Below are 21222 nucleotides of genomic sequence, written 5' to 3' on the forward strand. Positions count from 1 at the left end.
CACTTCACTGATCCTCAACACTGGGGCTCCACAAGCGTGTGTGCTCAGCCCCTTCCTGTACTCCCTGTTCACCCATGACTGCGTGGCCAAGCACGCCTCCAACTCAATCATCAAGTTTGCATACGACACAACAGTGGTAGGCCTGATTACCAAAAATGACGAGACCGCCTACTGGGAGGAGGTGAGGGCTCTGGGAGTGTGGTGCCAGGAAAATAACCTCTCACTCAACGTCAACAAAACAAAGGAGATGATCGTGGACTTCAGGAAACAGCAGAGGGTGCACCCACCTATCCACATCGATGGGACCACAGTGGAGAAGGTGAAATGCTTCAAGTTCCTTGGCGTACACATCACTTGGCACCTAAAACCCTCACAAACTTTTACAGATGCACAATTGAGAGCATCCTGTCGGGCTGTATCACCGCCTGGTACGGCAACTGCACCGCCCGCAATCGCAGGGCTCTCCAGAGGGTGGTGCGGTCTGCCGAACGCATTACCGGGGGCAAACTACCCACCCTCCAAGACACCTACAGCACCCAATGTCACAGGAAGGCCAAAAAGATCATTAAGGACATCAACCACCCGAGCCACTGCCTGTTCACCCTGCTATCATCCAGAAGGCGAGGTCAGTACAGGTGCATCAAAGCTGGGACCGAGAGAATGAAAAACAGCTTCTATCTCAAGGCCATCAGACTTTTAAATAGGCATCACTAGCACATTAGAGGCTGCTGCTGCCTATTGAAATCACTGGCCACTTTAAGAAATGGAACACTAGTCACTTTAATAATGTTTACATATCTTGCACTACTCATCTCATATGTATATACTGTATTCTATTCTATAATATTCTACTGTATCTTAGTCCATGCCGCTCTGTCATTGCTTGTCCGTATACAGTGGATATAAAAAGTCTACACACCCCTGTTAAAATGCCAGGTTTTTGTGATGTAAAAGCATGAGACAAAGATAAATCATGTCAGAACTTTTTCCACTGTTAATGTGACCTATAATGTGAACAGTTCAATTGAAAAACAAACTGAAATCTTTGAGGGGGAAAAATGAAAAATAAAAATCTTACAATAACCTGGTTGCATAAATGTGCACACCCTCTTATACAGTGGGGGAAAAAAAGTATTTAGTCAGCCACCAATTGTGCATGTTCTCCCACTTAAAAAGATGAGAGAGGCCTGTAATTTTCATCATAGGTACACGTCAACTAAGACAGACAAATTGAGGGGAAAAAATCCAAAAAATCACATTGTAGGATTTTTAATGAATTTATTTGCAAATTAGCAAGATTTCTGGCTCTCACAGACCTGTAACTTCTTCTTTAAGAGGCTCCTCTGTCCTCCACTCGTTACCTGTATTAATGGCACCTGTTTGAACTTGTTATCAGTATAAAAGACACCTGTCCACAACCTCAAACAGTCACACTCCAAACTCCACTATGGCCAAGACCAAAGAGCTGTCAAAGGACACCAGAAACAAAATTGTAGACCTGCACCAGGCTGGGAAGACTGAATCTGCAATAGGTAAGCAGCTTGGTTTGAAGAAATCAACTGTGGGAGCAATTATTAGGAAATGGAAGACATACAAGACCACTGATAATCTCCCTTGATCTGGGGCTCCACGCAAGATCTCACCCCGTGGGGTCAAAATGATCACAAGAACGGTGAGCAAAAATCCCAGAACCAGACGGGGGGACCTAGTGAATGACCTGCAGAGAGCTGGGACCAAAGTAACAAAGCCTACCATCAGTAACACACTACGCCGCCAGCGACTCAAATCCTGCAGTGCCAGACGTGTCCCCCTGCTTAAGCCAGTACATGTCCAGGCCCGTCTGAAGTTTGCTAGAGTGCATTTGGATGATCCAGAAGAGGATTGGGAGAATGTCATATGGTCAGATGAAACCAAAATAGAACTTTTTGGTAAAAACTCAACTCGTCGTGTTTGGAGGACAAAGAATGCTGAGTTGCATCAAAAAAACGCCATACCTACTGTGAAGAATGGGGGTGGAAACATCATGCTTTGGGGCTGTTTTTCTGCAAATGGACCAGGATGACTGATCCGTGTAAAGGAAAGAATGAATGGGGCCATGTATCGTGAGATTTTGAGTGAAAACCTCCTTCCATCAGCAAGGGCATTGAAGATGAAACGTGGCTGGGTCTTTCAGCATGACAATGATCCCAAACACACCGCCAGGGCAACGAAGGAGTGGCTTCGTAAGAAGCATTTCAAGGTCCTGGAGTGGCCTAGCCAGTCTCCAGATCTCAACCCCATAGAAAATCTTTGGAGGGAGTTGAAAGTCCGTGTTGCCCAGCGACAGCCCCAAAACATCACTGCTCTAGAGGAGATCTGCATGGAGGAATGGGCCAAAATACCAGCAACAGTGTGTGAAAACCTTGTGAAGACATTTGACCTGTGTCATTGCCAACAAAGGGTATATAACAAAGTATTGAGAAACTTTTGTTATTGACCAAATACTTATTTTCCACCATAATTTGCAAATAAATTCATTAAAAATCCTACAATGTGATTTTCTGGAAAACATTTTCTCATTTTGTCTGTCATAGTTGACGTGTACCTATGATGAAAATTACAGGCCTCTCTCATCTTTTTAAGTGGGAGAACTTGCACAATTGGTGGCTGACTAAATACTTTTTTTCCCCCACTGTATAAGAGGGTGTGCACATTTATGCAACCAGGTTATTGTAAGATTTTTATTTTTCATTTTTCCCCCTCAAAGATTTCAGTTTGTTTTTCAATTGAACTGTTCACATTATAGGTCACATTAACAGTGGAAAAAGTTCTGACATGATTTATCTTTGTCTCATGCTTTTACATCACAAAAACCTGGCATTTTAACAGGGGTGTGTAGACTTTTTATATCCACTGTATACGGACAAGCAATGACAGAGCGGCATGGACTAAGATACAGTAGAATATTATAGAATAGAATACAGTATATACATATGAGATGAGTAGTGCAAGATATGTAAACATTATTAAAGTGACTAGTGTTTAAACTGACTAAATACTTTTTTCCCCCACTGTATATGTTTGTGTTCTTGGTTCTTTGTTATATGGCCAAAAAGAATGGAGAAGTGGTTTATCCACACATCTCCATTTCTGGATAGAAGTTTCTCCATTTCTGATTCTATGGATTCTTCAATCACATTGAGCTGTTTTCTGACATGCTGTTCCTTCTTTTTTCTTAGTGTATTTCTGTATTGTTTTAGTGTTTCCCCATAGTGAAGGCGTAAGCTAAACCATTTCTCATTGTTGTTCATTTTCTTAGGTTTGCTGCTTGATATGTTTGATATGTTAGCTGATAGGTCAAATATACTGTTCAGGCTTCCTACTGCTAAGTTTACACTTATAGACTGTGGGTTGAGGTTGGTGATAAAGTAGTCTACAGTACTACTGCCAAGAGATTAGCTATAGGTGTACCTACCGTAGGAGTCCCCTCGAAGCCTACCATTGACTATGTACAGACCCAGCGTGAGACAGAACAGCAGGAGTTGTGACCCGTTTTTTTTTGGTTGTTTTGTTGTAGTTGTGTCTAGGGGGGCATATTGGGAAGGCAAATTAGTATACCCCTGAGTCGCACTACCAGCTCTCTGTAACCTAGAGGGCAACCGCTGGCTGGCTGGCTCTCTCTATCTCTCTCTCTCTCTCTCTCTCTCTCGCTCTCTCTCTCTCTCTCTCTCTCTCTCTCTCTCTCTCTCTCTCACTCTCTCTCTCTCTCGTGGCAGGCCAGGAAGCCAGCCGGCCAGCCAGCACACTACACACACTATATTCGATGAACACATGTACTGCTGTGCATGCTCTCAACACACATCATATTGGAGCATAAAGACTTGATGACTGAAGAGCATGATCCACCATCAGAAATGTCGATACTGCAGGACCAATATGACCAAGCAGTTCAATTGTAATACACTGAATGAAACAATTAGCTCCCAGCCCAGTGATTGATCCCATGGCTGTCTGATGGATGTGTAAACAGAGCTGTTAGCTAACATAAATGGAGTGCCATGCTGAATAAAGGAGACACAGTCAATGAGTTGAGCTACAACATCCTGTATCTAACTGGTCTGATAATGGAATCCCAGTACATGGCATCAACTTCCAGCCCACACGTTCCTCTTTGTCTCTACAGCCATCCAACAAGCTGATCAACATCAATGACATTGACTTGAGGGAAGTGTTTGGCCCCAATGTCACCTCAAGGATAAATCCCCATTAGAATTCTTTGGGAGAAAGAACTAACCTAATCCTAATTTAGGAAGCCTCTGTGGGAATCTTCTCACCTCGGAACAAAATGACCTGTCGATTCTGGATGTGATCCCTTTTCCTCACTTTTCCCACACACTCCTAATGAGGTCCTGCCTGCTTTTTCCCGCTCACTGTGCACTGCCAAGGCAGGCACCGGGCCCTTAGCCCCGGTTGTAAAAATGTATTGTTTCGGGAAGTAACATGACTCACTAATTTATTTAGGAATTTCTCAGACAAATCAACAAGCTTTGTGAGCTTATCCTGGCTGGCAAACAACAACACCTATAATGGGAGGATTTATAGAGTTCTATTAAACTATGGGAGCGGCTAGATATCTGTGACTGTTGATGTTGTGATTTGATCTGTGTATATTACCAATTCCTATATAACAGCAAAGAGAGTGTGTGTAATCCTGGCCAGTGTAAAGAATGGTGTGTGACTATTTACAACCTTGTCGTGCTCCCGAGTGGCACAGTGATCTAAGGCACTGCATCTCAGTGCTAGAGGCGTCACTACAGACCCTGGTTCGATTCCAGGCTGTATCACAACCGGCCGTGATTGGGAGTCCAATAGGGCGGCGCACAATTGGCCCAGTGTCGGCCGGGGTAGGCCGTCATTGTAAATAAGAATTTGTTCTTAACTGACTTGCCTAGTTAAATAAAAAACATGGATGCCATTGCATTGTTGAAGGGGCTATTGTATTGGCAGGGTCATCCCATCAACTGTAATGAAAAAACAATGCAGATGGTACAATAATAACACATATCACCATGGTCACAGTAAGACATGTTTTATAAAGACCAGAAACTATAAAATAACTCAAGATTATTTTCTTCATTTCAAAGCAAAAAAATTAACACAGGCCTGTGCAAAGAACACCTAGAGCCTCTGGCAATGTATTTGTAGAGAGCACAATTTCCACAACATAATGTAGCTTATTCACAGTGGAGGACAACAATACTACAAAACCTTTTTCTACGTGAATTTAGTACGTATATGAATGTATTCTCGATGATGAACATGGATAAGGTGGGACACAAATGAATTTGCAAAGAAAAGGTGGTGCTACAAATAGATACAGTACATTCAAATAATAGACAACAACATTCAAATAATAGACAACAACATTCAAATAATAGATAACAACATTCAAATATGGTAACCTTCTTTCATCATCTTTACAGCAGGAGGATTACATATACTGCAATCATCCCACATTTATACAATCTATCAATAGCACCCTAAACATACTGCCTGTAGAGAATACTGCACTAGACACCATTAGCACCCCAGTCTCTGAGACGCTGCCTCTATAAATGACCCCAGGTAAAGTAACTTCTCCCCTCCCTGTCAAACTCTGGAAGCAGAGTTGACCTTTTGCCTCCTATCTGACTTGACAGCGCAGGTCTACGAGCGGGGCACCACCATAAAGCAGCACTCTCGCTGCAATATTCAGCATAAAATATGCAACCCTTATATAATGCATCAATGGGCAAAGTCTGGGCTCAGCCATGCTGTGTTCTACAGCTAATTAAGCGATCCGCGCAAAGCAAAACAGAGCAGGGGGAGCTGCTAATTTTAGGTCCTTCCCTGAGCCCATCTGAGAAACAGGAGGCTGGGAAGCAGCGGGAGGCTCCGGAGCTAACGCAACCAAGTGGCTCGAAGGCGGGGGAGATGCGGGTGGATGGGGGAGAGATGGGAGAGATGGGAGAGAAGGGAGGATGGGGGAGAGGAGGCGGGTGGGGTTCGCTAAAAAGCCCATATGACATCAGTCAGAGTGAGAGTGGGAGTGAAACAAAGACCTGTCAGGAGGGGGAGAGAGGAGAAGAGGAGACACTGGCACCCCAGCCAGCTTCACACAGTCACAAACTCAGTCACAGAGTCACACAGAGAGCAGCATCCATGAGGTCACATGATTAGTACCAACACACTTCCAGCCCTGTGCAGCCCCTCCAATACTTGTCAGTTTGCACACACAGTCACACCCCTCTCTCTTTCTCCCTCTCTCGTGTGCCAATAGTGAAAACCGAGAGAAACAGCCTCCCTGGAAGGTTTCTGTCAGCAAGACCAGAGGGGGAGGGAGAGCAAGAGAGAAAGCTAGTAGGTCCCCAGTACAACAGAGCAGGCAGACCCAGGTTTCATCAGCGGAGAGCCCAGATCTGTCCCAGGTCAGTCCCAGCAAATGAAATCAATCTGCCTCTCTGGCCTCCCTGCCTGCTGCTGGGCCTTCCTCAGATCGGCTGTGTGTTTATTAAGATCACTAACATTGATAGAGTCCTCTGCAAGCACCGAACCACATGGGTAACACCAGCCAGGCAGCCACACTGATTCCCTCATCTGTATCCTGGAGCGGATCCTTCCCTCCTCCTCAGCTGGTTCACTGGTGTAACCTAATAAGTTCAACACTAACATAACATCTTCAACTCCAACAGTTAGTCACCTATACAGTAGAAACACATAGTGGTATCAGCCTCATACTCAAGGCTAGTGTAGAAGTAAATCACCCCACAAGGCCAGAAATTAAGGAGAAGTCATGTGTGGGAGCTAACAGAGCGGAAACATTATTATGCAACGAACATGGAGCGGTTTGTGTGGAGACAAGAGCAGTCAGAAAGAGAGATGGGGAGAGGCTGGGGAAAACAGGCATATGTGAGGAGTACTAAAGAAGGATGAAGGACACATGCCTCCGGCTAGATCCTTCTCTTGGGGTGTCGCTGAACAATGACATTTAAACACTGTTCAATTCAACTGGCGGATTGGCAAGCATCCGGCCCCACTCTCACCCCTCACTCTCTCAACCCTATCTTTAACAAGGTCTCAACAGCCTGGCTGTAGCTCAACAGCGGTGCTAGTCTGTGTGAGAGGCTGACCACAATCTCTCAGACAGGCAGTCCCAGCATAAATAAATGTATGTTGCCTAAAAAAAGCCAGAGAATAAATGTGGCAACCTTTCACAGGACTACAGTCTCGATTAGCATCGGAATGCACTGCTTCAATATTTATACATCCCACAAACTTGCCAGAGCAGCTTTTTGGGTCTCTGCTCGGGAGAGAAAACCCCCCGAAATGATTGCTTTCCATACAGTGGCACATCAAACACCTATGCTATAAAATGAAACTACAGGGACTCCCTTTCAAAACCAAATAATATTTATGCAGTCCTCTAGATGTAACACACTGTAAAACATTGTTTATTTTCAAACTCTCTCTGCATAATCTTTTTACAGTACTTTTTACATTGCAATATTTCAAATGCAAAAAAACTAGAACTTTTATTATTTTAGCAAGTAAAATAATACATTGGCCTACTTCATACTATATAGTACACCAATATACTGTACAGACTTATTTCGCAACTGGAAAGTAGCAAATTCAGTGGGGCCGCTCATACGTTCAGTAGTACAGCATCTTTCCAGCGCTATGCTACCCAGTAGGCATGGATACTCAGGCCTCACTGTTGACCTCAATTACTCCTCATTGACTTAGAACAGAGCTGATCCCAGCACTATTCATTCTACAGTAGCTGTCAGTGACACAGGTATTCCCAGGGATGAACTGACTAGTTCCCTGTCTCCTGACTTTGATAGTCATTCTATGGAGGGAGGGGTAAACTGAGGAGCACAGCACAGAGAGATGAAGGGCATTCTTCTTATCCATGCCATGCACACGAGCCCGGGCGCTGTACTGTAAAACATGTTACTCCTCAGTATTGCACCTCCCATCAGTCGGCATTGTGTATGAACTAGCATGTCACTACAGACAGAGCCGTTAGCTCGGCGAGAAGTGTGTAGCATGCCACAGCATAGAAGACAGAACTGCAGTCTTGAGCCTTCAGTCAGAGAGAATGCTTAAATTAGATGCTTAGGAGTTGAGTAACAATGTCAGCTTCTGTGGATCTGCAAACTGACAGAAATCAGATAAAATATAAACTTCCTGCTTAGCTACCGGTGCATACCTGCCTGCCAAGACACAGCCACTACACAGCCCCTACACAGTCCCTACACGACTAGTAGCTATGTGAGCTACTTTTATTGGAAATGTTTTGAAATCGCAGACACACAACCTGCTTGCTGTGGCCAAGTTGTAGGGTGTGTGAATGTGTGTGTGTTTGTGTGTGTGTGTGTGTGTGCGTGCATGCATGCACTGGTGTAGATTGAGTGATGCATTTGCAACACTATGTTTTATTTGAGACGTGCTCAGAATAAGTGGTGGTAAAACAAATATTTAGAGGTTCCACAAATATTATCTTTCTTCCCTCCATAGGTGTGCTTATTCCCTGATTTATTCTGCTGTGTCGTGCAGTGGGCTCAGACTGGAGAGGAGAAGACAGGAGGGGAGAGGAGGATACAGGAGGGGAGAGGAGAAGACAGGAGGGGAGATGAGAAGACAGGAAGGGAGAGGAGAAGACAGGAAGGGAGAGGAGAAGACAGGAGGGGAGAGGATGATACAGGAGGGTTGAGGAGAATACAGGAGGGGAGAGGAGGAGACAGGAAGGGAGAGGAGAAGACAGGAGGGGAGAGGATGATACAGGAGGGTTGAGGAGAATACAGGCGGGGAGAGGAGGATACAGGAGGGGAGAGAGGATGCAGGAGGGGAGAGGAGGAGACAGGAAGGGAGAGGAGGATACAGGAGGAGTGAGGAGAAGACAGGAGGGTAGAGGAGGAGACAGGAGGGGAGAGGAGGATACAGGAAGGGAGAGGAGGAGACAGGAGGGGAGAGGAGGAGACAGGAGGGGAGAGGTGGTGGTGTGTAGAGCAGGGTGTCGGCACTGCCAGGTTGCTAACCATACGCAGCGTGAACTGCTGGGAGCACTAGAGACCTGACACAGAGGCAGCTCACACTTCCCTTCTTCAGCCCACCTAAATAAGATGTGAGAGTGTGTGTGTTGTGGGGTGTGCATTCATGTGTCTGTTTAGAGAGGAGCAGGGTGCAGCACTGGCAGCACGGTCGTCACTGGAGGCAGGTGACTGGTTGGGAGGAAGTGATGATTTCCACAACTGTCCGAATATGTCCCTTGCACTATTCAACCTATTTAGATAGAAAGGGAATTTAAGCTATAACATCTCCATTGAAGTGCAGGTTCAATACTAATGCCCAGACTAGTTTATAAATACACTATGAAAAACATAGGCCCCCATATCTGGGCCTCATAGCATCTGACAGCCAAGAAAACATACAGTACATGTCAGAAAATGTGTGGTGACATGCCTGTCTGAATGGTACTCACCAAGACAGAACAGAGTGCTAATGACTTCAATGCTAAACAAGACTTGACAAACAAAGCGCGCTAAAAACACACAGACACCGTATACACTGATAGCTGCCTGGCTTTCATGTTCATATCTAGTTCATGCTCAAAAAGAGGTTGAATATCAGGCTGATGGTGTTGTCTGGAGCTCTCAGTGAAATAGTATCTGTGTTCGTAAAGTGTTACTGCCACGCGTAGTACCCTTGTCAGACTGCGCTGATCGGATTTCAGGTGGCAACAAAACGCCACTATTTTTACTATGTCAAACGGGAACACAGTGAAGAGCATTTAAACAAATACATCACAACACTCTTTTAGATGTTTTCTCGCCTCACCAGTTAAAAGGATCGAGGACACAAAGAAGAGCCTGAGAGCGGAGCTAGACATTCTGACACGTGCAGAGAAAATCAACCATTTTCTTTAAGCTAATATTGTCTTTGTGGAGTCGCTGCGCGCTGACAGGATGAGGAAGAGGATCAATGTTTACAGACAGATCGCTAGGGCTTTGAAGGGGAGGGAGGGATGGGTTGTATTCATCAAGACCTCTGACACTGCGTTTCACAGCAGACTCGGTGCTGAAGACGTCTGAAGACTGCCAGCCCTGTGATCAAGGGCCTGGCTCTGGATGGATGGTAACACACACGCACACACACACACACACACACACACACACACACACACACACACACACTGGCGGCAAAGCAACCTCTCCAGGCTAGAGGGAGACTCAGCTATAATCACATGCAAAGACACACATATCTTACATATAACTTATCAAAAGCACCCATCGAGATTAACTTTGGGATTTCACTAATAAAAGTTATAATATTGGCCCACTTAGTCAATTCTTGTTGTCTGTTTGCGTAATGTTTGAACATCAAAATTCAGCATTCAAAAAACAATTTGGGGGTCATTACAAATTCATTACGACTTTGGTGCTGAAGGGATTTCTCTTTAATAACCTGGCTGCCTGTGATTGGAGCTGGTCGCTGGTCGCTAGCTAGCACTGGCTAATCCTGAGGGCTAATGGAGAAACCCAATCCCCTGCCACACTCATCCCACACGTCAATATGAGGAGCTCCGCTGTGGGTTGAAGAGGGTACTATATTAGAGCCAGAAAAAGAGGCTGGAGGCTGGGGGAGAGAGTATGAGAGAGCATGTATACACACATACACACTTGCACACACACATGCAAGCAGGCACACACGGAAAGAGCAGAGGGATGATTCTGCTGGGTCTGTACACTGGCTAACTTCTCTGCTAGCACTTTATAAGGTTTGACGTGTTGTTGCCATGTGAGCTAAACCAGGCCCTGAGTTTCAGGATGTTTTAGCTCTCACTGTCTTAGCATGGCTGCTACAGTATTTATGCTCCATTGAGGAAGTTTTATTTGTCACATGCTTCGTAGACTACAGGTATAGACTAACAGTGAAATGCTTACTTATGGGTCCTTTTCCAACATCCTTAAAGATACATTTGTAAGAAGAAAAAGTTGTGAAGGACTTGTGACTGGGCTGATGTGCCTCACCTCAGACATCAATCTCAGGACATCGGTTGTCTTTCAGCGCAGTGCTGCCTGGATGGATACAGACAAGGTTGTAAACATTGTGACAAAACGCTGCAAGGTGAGAGACAGCTCTATCTATCTGAGAACAAAACATTGTATTTTTCGATCTCATAAGACTGAGACCTGTCCGTCAACTTCTGATGATGTCATTCAATTACTTACAGTAAGTGTACCATCTTCAGACTGTAGTGTCAATCTGCTTGTTAGCTACCTCACATCTTCCTAGCTATTGACCTCTTTTCACTTCCCCCCAAATGAAAACAAACATCTTGGTCTGTAAGGAGTGCTTCAGGCTGAGTGGCCAACTCTGGCTAATCAAATACTGTGATGCATCCATCGGTCCTGCCTCTGATTGCAGAGTGGATGAGTGTCATCACCGTCACCCCATCGTCCCATCATTGGAGTCAATAAAGAGAAGAGACAATGTCTGTCCGGCTTTCATGTCTCTCTACTCTCTCCCTTCTCTGGTTAATGCAGTGAAAAGCAATCTGAATGAGGATGAACAGCAAGGGGTCCGCTAATGGCAGACAGGCCAGATTAAGAGATGGAGGGAGAGGAAGTGACAATATGGTAATGTCAGAGGGGCTCTATCCATCTCCTCAGCAGGCAGCACCACTGTGTAGGGCTCTCACACATGCACGCACACACACACATACAATCATAAACACATGCGCACACACACATTCACATACGCACACATGGCACATGGGTGGCCTGACACACTCCATGTGTCCATGTAAAGGACTAAGGGCTCAATCATGTGCTGAGAAGAAAAGGATAGCCTTCCAGAAGGACAGACGGACGGACGGACGGACGGACGGACGGACGGACAGACAGACAGACAGACAGACAGACAGACAGACAGACAGACAGACAGACAGACAGACAGACAGACAGACAGACAGACAGACAGACAGACAGACAGACAGACAGACAGACAGACAGACAGACAGACAGACAGACAGGAAGTGGTGACAATGGAAGGTGGGTGTCAGTCACTAGCCCAAGAGTATGGCAAACCTACCATCATACTGGGCAGAAAACTGTTTTTTTCTCTCTCATGTCTGAAATTGGTCACCTGCGGATCTCTCCTTCTCTCTCTCTCTCTCTCTCTCTCTCTCTCTCTCTCTCAAATCATATAACTCTGTCAGTCCCCCACCCCTTCTCTCTTCCTCCTACTTCCGCCCGCCCGCACCCCCTCCCCTCCCTCTTGGTCCCCAGACATCCGTCGGCACGCAGCAAGCAGAGCGAGCAAGCTAGTGACACTCCTGCCATTTGCTCTTTTCAGAGCGTGGGCGTAGTGAAGGAGCGCTTTAGTCACCGCCTGGCACAGCTGCGGGCTCCGGGGCGACCAACTGGTGCTTCAGCAAGCTCACCACCTGTTCTGCCATGGCAAATGAGAAGGGGAAGGGGGGGGGGGGGGAGAGAGAGAAGAGAGAGCCTAACCCCCTCCACCCTCCCTTGCTTCCTTTTCTCTCTTCCAGAGACAACCCGTTTATTACCGGGGCAGCTTCCTCCACCAGCCTGTCTCCACATTCACCTCTCATGTTTGTCAGGAAGTGATGCTAACCGCTACAATAAACCCGGGGGGACATTGTATGACAGAGCAGTGAAACCACCCTAGTCTAATTCCTATCTGTCTACAGTAAGTCCCACATACTATCTGTGACCGTGCCATCTTGATCTTTGGCATGCAGCTCCGTGCAGTCAGGCTATTGGAGGAGGACCAAGAGAGGGAGGTTGGAGCACAGGGTTACAGGGAGGAACAGGTGTGAGAAGGGGATCCCTTTGTGTCCTCTACGTGGCAGGCAGGCAGGCAGGGGGACAGGGGGACAGAGAGAAGGGGGCTTAAGGGTGGGACTGACTGACTGACTGACTGACTGGGGGGAACAAAGCCCGCGGAGCGCAGAGGGCCATGCATCATCCCTAACCCTGGCTGGTGTCATGATCCCCTGAGCCAGCCTACTGTAGCTCATCATCCCTCTTTGGCCCAGTCAGTCACACCATGGGACTGTACCACCCAGACTGGCCAGGCTGTAGCGGTGGCTTATGGTAGAACTGTAGTGTACTGCACTAATGATGTAGGGGAGGTAAGGGGGAGGTAAGGGGGAGGCAGGGGGCAGGTCTGTGTTCCTGGGTGCAATCACTCCAGCCCTAATTAACCTCCCCTCCCTCTCTCATCAGGACCGACTGACCCACACCATTGGCCATGACTGCACGCTTCCCGAAACAGGAAGTACGCGTGGCTGCAGACGTGAGTTTGCGAGCGCATCATTTGCATGTGCGATGAAGAGGAAGAGGAAACGAAACAGCGCCTCATTATGCCTTTACTGTACTGAGCCCCAAACGCTGCTTTCCATGTGCTTTGACTACGGACACAAAGCCTGCCCAAGGACTTCTGGGTATTTACAGAAAATGGGAGCAAACAAACCGGTGCTCAGCGATGCTTCAATCCATTCTATTCAAATTCAAATGCTCTGTTATTTCCCCAGCACCAAAGAGAAATGGACCACCGTGTGTGTGTCTTTCTCTGTCTGTCTGTCTTTCTCTGTCTGTCTGTCTGTGTGTCTTTCTCTATCTGTCTGTCTGTCTTTCTCGGTCTGTCTGTCTTTCTCTGTCTGATCACTGGACACAGAGAGGAAGGACAAAACGAGGGTAACACAATACAACCTAGAGTTATGGGTTTGTGTGGGTGAATGGGTGTGGAGCTGTATTGATGTGAAGAGTATTTTTTTGTGAAACCAATTGCTTGAAAGCAGAGATAGTGTTAATGTGAGGGCTTGGGAATAAATGTGACTTTTAAGTGTATGTTTACACACACAGTTAAATGACCTACATATGAGTCTATGTGAGCATGATTCTGTATGGTTATGATTTTGCCCCTAAATGTGTGCATGGTTGTGTGTGTGTGTGTGTTCCGCTCCGGATCTGACGAGACACCTGCACACACTCCGTAGACTAAAGCAGAGCTATTGTTCTAATTGAGAAAGCCTACACCGATGCAGGCGCAGCGTTTTGGCATGCTGCTGCCCCCGTGTACACCAGCATGAACACGCAAACAACAGCTAGCGCTGTGCTACAACATATTGACTCGCTCACCTATTCCCTGTCTGGGTTTCACCTTCATCAACACACAACACAATTAGTCAGCAGCAGCAGCCAGGATCCAGCTACAACCTCCTCACAGTAGCACAGCCATCAGTCTGGCCACTGCTCCTGACTCCTGGATGTAGCCATATCAATTCTTAATGTCTCCAATCAATAGAGAGGTAGAATGAGAAAGAGAGAGAGGGGGGGGGGGAGACCGACAGAGGGAGGGAGGGAGAGAGAGAGAGGGAGAGAGAGACAGACAAAGGGAGGGAGGGAGAGAGAGAGCGGGGGAGAGGGAGAGAGAGACAGACAGACAGAGGGAGATATGGAGAGAGCGAGAGAGCGGGGGAGAGGGAGAGAGAGAGAGACAGAGGGAGATATGGAGAGAGAGAGAGAGCGAAAGAGAGAAGGAGAGATCAGCAGGTGACCAATTTCAGACATGAGAGAGAAAAAAAACAGTTTTCTGCCCAGTGAGATTTGTATGACGGTAGGTTTGCCATACTCTGGGGCTGCTGACTGACACCCACCTTCCATTGTCACCACTTCCTTTCTGTCTGTCTGTCTGTCTGTCTGTCTGTCCTCCTTCTAGAAGGTTATCCCTTTTCTTCTCAGCACATGATTGAGCCCTCAGTCCTTTAAGAGAAAGAGGACATGTTGCGGTTGTGAGTACCTACATGAGACGCGGCCGCCGTGCACACACAGGCTAAGTGGGCGGGCAATCATGTGTGCCTTTATTCTTATCAGCCATATTTAGATCCCCCCGGGGGAGAGCATTTGGCCACAGCTGTTTCTCTTCTCCTCCCTCGTTCAGTGCCGTCCATACTGTTACACTCTCAATCTGATTCATTTAAGGACAAAGCGGCGCGCAGAGCGCCGATGGTTCCCATAGTAACAGAATATGTGTTTCTACTTTAGGGCTCTCTTTCTGTCTATTGTCTACCACGCTGGCAGCTTGAATCAAAGCGAACTCCAGGCTGACCAACAGTGCTCATTTATTTTTCTCTCCACTCATCTCCACTGTCCATGACAAGCTTTTGGAATCCCTGCTGTGGTTCATAAAGTGGCCAGCCATTTTCTTTCGCCACTTACGAATATGGCTGTGTGTTTCTCTTGGAGTGGACCCTTTCATTTTGGATGATTAGGGAGATAGATGGTTGTTTAGGTGTATTGCAGTGATGCTGCTCCAAGCTATCTGTAGAGTGAAACCCTAACGACAGCTCAGCTTTGTGCTGGCTAGATTCCTGCTAGGCTTGGCTGTCCAGTGGAGGCCAGGGAGGGCCGTGGGGGCTCAGTACTGAGTAAGTGGGTTGCTGTAGTTGTGCCTGGTCACGTCATGGCTGTGCTATTCTGCCTGTTCTCCTCTCCTGCAGGGGCTCCTCATCACCATACGGTCAGAGGGGACACTGCAGCTTACCAGCGCTTCCATGCCTGGAGCTCTTACACACACAGGCACAACCACACACACAGGCATACACACACACACAAACAAACACACAGACATTAGACTCCAACTACGCCAGAGGTCTAATGTCTTACCCTATTTGCCTTACCCACACCTACTTCCCTAGAAAGTCTACGTGTATGGATTGTTAAATCACACCAACCCAACACGATGTACCTAGATGTGTTTGCTTCAGGGAGAGGGGAGATGATCTGAGCTTGTAGGGAGCTGACGGCTCATTATGGGGCTGAATTTAGCCCTGGTTGGGGGGGGGCAGTGTAGCTCCAGATCTTTCTCTGTATGTGAGCTAGCCCTGCCAGGTGTGAGTGTGCCTGAGCCCCAGCACGTTGGGAAGAATCCAGCCTCAGCTTTCCCTGGCAGCATTGACCTTTCCCCGGCCCGAGCCGAGGGCTGAAGATGGTGCTGCTGACAGAACCCCACTGCTTTCAGAGGTAGCTGAGCTGGCTGGGCCCATGCAGCGTGACTCACAGTGACAGCACAGAACTCAAGGGCATCGCGTGACTGGCCAGTGAGCTGAGCCACCTCCACCTCTGTATGCCTGCACGGCACCGGAGAAAGGCACACATACACAATGTCAAATGTAGAGCAGAGAGGCCCTATCTGACCCAGCGCATGGTAGTCTGACCTTCTGCTACAGTAGCCACTCTCCTATGGGGATTCAACTTCACAGAAGATAGACTCTAGTCTACATACATGGGGGGTGGGGTGTTTCCTGTTGACTACCCAGCAAGCACCAGTGTGACTTAGATCCTCCCTCCCATGAGCCTCCTGGGTGCGTGGCTGGCTGGCTGGGCTGAGGTGACCTCAGGGCCAGAGTGGCTATGGTTGACTTGTAAGCATATAGCAGGCAGTTCCACTGGGAACAAGAAGCTGTGGACGGTAGGATGGTTCTTCAAGACCCGACTGTCACTAGTACAATGCAACCACTGTCTGTGAGTAAATATAACTTAGTGGTTAACTCTTACTGCTTGAAAACAAGAAGTCACTGGACAATAGACATAGGCATGGATAATGGACATAGGCATGGATAATGGACATAGGCATGGATAATGGACATAGGCATGGATAATGGACATAGGCATGGATAATCATTTGGCATAATAATATGAATGTTACCATGTATCAAGCCACTATTCATAAATTATAACGCATTAAGTTCAACACACTTCTGTGTGAGAGTCCATTGGTGCTCTGTGGGAGGGAGGGGTTATGGCGCTACACACCCGCAGGCAAGATTGTATAAATCATACATCCCTGTCGGTCTGTCTACACTGAAGACCCATGGAAACTATTTTCCATTGGACAGGACATGACCTAAATACAGAGAGCCTCCATAACCTGTTCCCGACTGACGTCCTCTCTCCCATGTCTTCCCTCCCAAAACCCCATGCATCCCACTCCACCAACAGCTTCAGTTGCACCACCAATATTCGCGATATTAAACTTTGACGCGCCCATGCTAACCTCTCCCGGCTTTTGACAGCTACTGCTGCTCAGCTGACTCACTGGCAGCCATTTTGGATCTCACAGTTTTCAAGGGGGTTGCATGCGTCTCCAATTAGCAGATGAAACAACAACCGGAGGGCTCTACTACAGTACTCTCCTGTCATGTTAGATAAATGGAGCTCAGCAGCACATAAACTCTGCATCATGACAGATCCCAAGTCAGAGAGAGACAAGATTACAAATTCCTTTTAACCTCCTGTAATGTGTGTAAACAGTAACCAAACCAGAGTTTACTACACACTACAGAACAAAACAAAACCATCGGTCCTCAAAAATAGAAAAAAAAATGTTCAACTAATAAACTGTGTCAAATTGTATTGAAAATATAGTAGTTGATAAGTTTTCAATAAAAATAATAATTTTAAGAAGTGGAAAGCTCTCCTTTTCAACAAGAAATCTCTTCCTTTTGTTGTTGAGCAGCTTGCCACACGACGTTGTGCAATTAGTGACAATCATCCCCGGCTGTGCACCCGTTACCCACCTACTCTGGTATTGCCAGGCTTGTCACCCCGGTTCGCAGCCACAGCAGCACTGACGCACCCCCTACACTCTCACTCCCACTTCCTCTGTGTGACGAGACGCTGACATTCACACACTAACGCTGACGGCCGTGTGGGGGGCACACACACATGCACACTCTCTCATCAGGTTGTGAAAGTTATCAGTGTTTTACATGTTTATTTCTGTCTGCAGCCACACCACACGCCTCTATCAGTCAAAAAGCTGAGGCGCATCCGGAACACACACCACCTCCACAACAACACACAACTAGGTACAAAGGGCAGTGGGAGGGAGAGAGAGAGCGAGAGAGGGCGAGAGAGAGCGAGAGAGCGAGAGAGAGCGAGTGCGAGCGAGAGAGAGAGCGAGAGAGAGCAAGAGAGAGAGAGCCAGAGAGAGCGAGAGAGAGAGAGAGAGAGAGAGAGGGGTGTCAGAGGAAAAGATAGTTAAAGTTGTCCTTCACAGAGCCAGTCTGTCACACAGGAACAGGATATGACACGGGTGACTCTAGTGACAGAAGGCTCTTTAAACCTTTAAAGGCTACATTGCTGCACGTCGTCAACAGCACACATCATCTGACACAAGCTGTTTCTTTTATCAAGCCCATTGCATGGAAATATTTGCATCTTAATTAGTCTAGTTACAGGAACATAAGGGTTAACGGGGAAAAAAGCACACACAAAAAAAACATTTAACATTTTGGATATTATACCCTTGGCAAAAGATTATAACTGAGTCATTTGGTTAGCATGGTATTCAGCGCCGACATTGAGAATAATTATACAAAATGACTACATTACGCCTCATTCAACCCTATCTATCAGACACAGACAAAGGAACTGACATTTTAGCCCCTAATGATGGGTATTATGCAAAAAAAGAGAAATGGCTTCATTGGATCTGTTAATAATCTCTCTTTTAGACAGAAATTCACACGTTAGCTAGCTGCCCCTTCCGGCTCTCCAAGCATGATGTAGCTACAGTACTGTGTAAAGAATGAGAGATAGAAATGGCTGAACAGCGTTGTACTGTATAGAGTAAACACAGTACATTCAAATAGTCTAGTACTGTAGAGATACAGTATAGATACAGTACAGTACAGTAGAGATACAGTAGAGATACAGTATAGATACAGTTGAGTACAGTAGAGATACAGTAGAGTAGAGTAGAGTACAGTATAGATACAGTAGAGTACAGTAGAGTGCAATATAGATACAGTAGAGTACAGTATAGATACAGTAGAGTAGAGTACAGTATAGATATAGTAGAGTATAGATACAGTAGAATACAGTAGAGTACAGTATAGATACAGTAGAATACAGTAGAGTGCAATATAGATACAGTAGAGTACAGTATAGATACAGTAGAATACAGTAGAGTACAGTATAGATATAGTAGAGTATAGATACAGTAGAATACAGTAGAGTACAGTATAGATATAGTACAGTACAGTAGAGATACAGTAGAGTACAGTACGGGAACGTACCTCTGGGATTTGACAGACTTCTTCTCCCTGGCAGTCCTGGCAAGCCTATCCAGGCACCCACCCTCTTCACATGCCCTGTGATCGGGAGATAGAGATACGGAGCTGTCAGGAACATACAGACTAGTGGCTAAACGTGCATGATCATGCACAAAGACAACACTGTGAAAGTGTTAAATAAAATGACAACTAAAAGGTATTGGTTGGCATGTATATTCTGCACAAAGTGAACAGTGAACTTGCTCTCCACACTGTTCCTCTGTGTCTGTAAGACTGCCACGCTCCTCTTTCTCCTTTGGGTGGCGCGGTGGAGCCTCTACCACCATGCGTGAGAGACCCTCGCTGTCCTCTGATGTCACCTCACCCCCTACACTGACCAGGCAGGTGACACGAGCAGCAGCGAGACACTCTGACAAGAGCTCTCTCGCTCTCTGTATCACCCACTCCCTATATCTCTCTTTATCTCGCTCCCTTCATCTCTGTCTCTCCCGACATTATTCAGCAGTATTCCAGAGCCAAGCCCCCACCCAGCAGCCCACCTAACACGGTGTCCTCTGCATCCCTCCAGCGATGGGGAGTCTTGGGGGAGAGGGGTGGGGGGTAGAAATCACAGCCTCACCGTCCGAGTCTCACAAGACTCTTCAAGCGCCGCTCACACGGCTCTAAGAGGAGCTTATTCCCTTCTACTGTCTGCAGCCCTCCCTCTTTCTCTAGCCCGCCTGCGCTCTCTCTCTCTCTCTCTCTCTCTCTCTCTCTGCTTCTAGCACTGCTCGCTGCTCAGAGGCTGGAGCAGAGCGGGACAAAAAGCGATCATATTTCTTCAGCATAAACAGCTGTGGTCTGATTGGCTGGATGGGAGCGGAGGAGGCATCAATCGAGCCAGCGACACTCCAGCAGTGGCTGCTGGCAGAGTGCGGACATAAAAGTAGGTCTCAGCTGGTTCTACCGGTACAGAAAGCGAAAGAAAAGAAAGAAAGAGAGGTAGAGGGAGAAAGAGACTTCCTCTTTCTGAGCGCAGGAAGGAGGGAGGCCACAAGTGTTTCCTGTTGTGCAGCCAAGGCGAGCAACTAGCGAGGACGTCACACAGCGTTCACACTCCTCCAGGGCATCGGCACAGCCGGCCGAGGAAATACACTCCTTTCAGACACCCAGAAAAGGAGGAGGAGCAGGAGAAGGATCAGGACGAGAACAACACAAAGACTACTCCGTGTGTTTACTCTCAGTCACAAATCAAATCATATTTTATTGGTCGCATACACATATTTAGCAGATGTTATTGCGGGTGAAGCGAAATGCTTGTGTTCCTAGCTCCAACAGTGCAGTAATTTCTAACAATTCACAACAACACACACAGATCTAAAAGTAAAATAATGGAATTAAGAAATATATAAATATTAGGACGAGCAATGTCGGAGTCCGGAGTATAAATATATATATACATTATGGACATTATGTGGATAGAATATTTAGTATATCTGTACAATACGTAGGATATATACAGCAATAGTTGAATAGGATAGCATTGACTAGAATACAGTATATACATATGAAATGAGTAAAACAGTATACAAACGTTATTAAAGTGACCAGTGTTCCACGTCTATGTACATAGGGCAGCAGCCTCTAAGGTCTAGGGTTGAGTAACTGGGTGTAGCCGGCTAGTGACATTGACTAAGTTCAGGGCAGGGTACTGGGTGGAGGCCGGCTAGTGATGGCTATTTAACAGTCTGATGGCCTTGAGATAGAAGCTGTCCCAGCTTTGATGCACCTGTACTGACCTCGCCTTCTGGATGTGCCTCCTCTGCTGCCCCTCTGTTTCCTACGTGCCCATGTCCTGCTCCATTGACAGGGGTTCACATTTAGACACATAGCCCTGTGTGTGGGTACATGTGCATATGTGTCACAGTGATCCATTATGTGGGTGCGTGTTGATGTGTGCCTCTCCCAGGTCCCTGACAGCATCTGAGTGTCATTACTCAGCTGTGAATATCCCCATCCGGCCACCCTACGCCTGTCTGCACTGATACCCAGCTAGGCGCCAATTACACTGTAAATCACTAGTGATGGGGGGGGGATAAAACGACACAGTT

General features: G+C 46.7%; 1 protein-coding gene across 1 annotated transcript in view; it reads right to left on the reverse strand.

The window, feature by feature from the left end:
* Positions 1-21222, reverse strand: part of LOC311108833 (transcription factor HIVEP2-like) — an 89342-nt gene that overhangs the window by 58711 nt on the left and 9409 nt on the right. The window contains exon 2 of the mRNA XM_084151596.1: positions 19136-19210. The gene's annotated coding sequence lies outside the window, so the exon portion shown is untranslated. The remainder of the gene's footprint in view (positions 1-19135; positions 19211-21222) is intronic.

Source organism: Coregonus lavaretus, assembly GCF_964263955.1.
Source record: "Coregonus lavaretus genome assembly, chromosome: 33".
NCBI lineage: Eukaryota > Metazoa > Chordata > Actinopteri > Salmoniformes > Salmonidae > Coregonus > Coregonus lavaretus.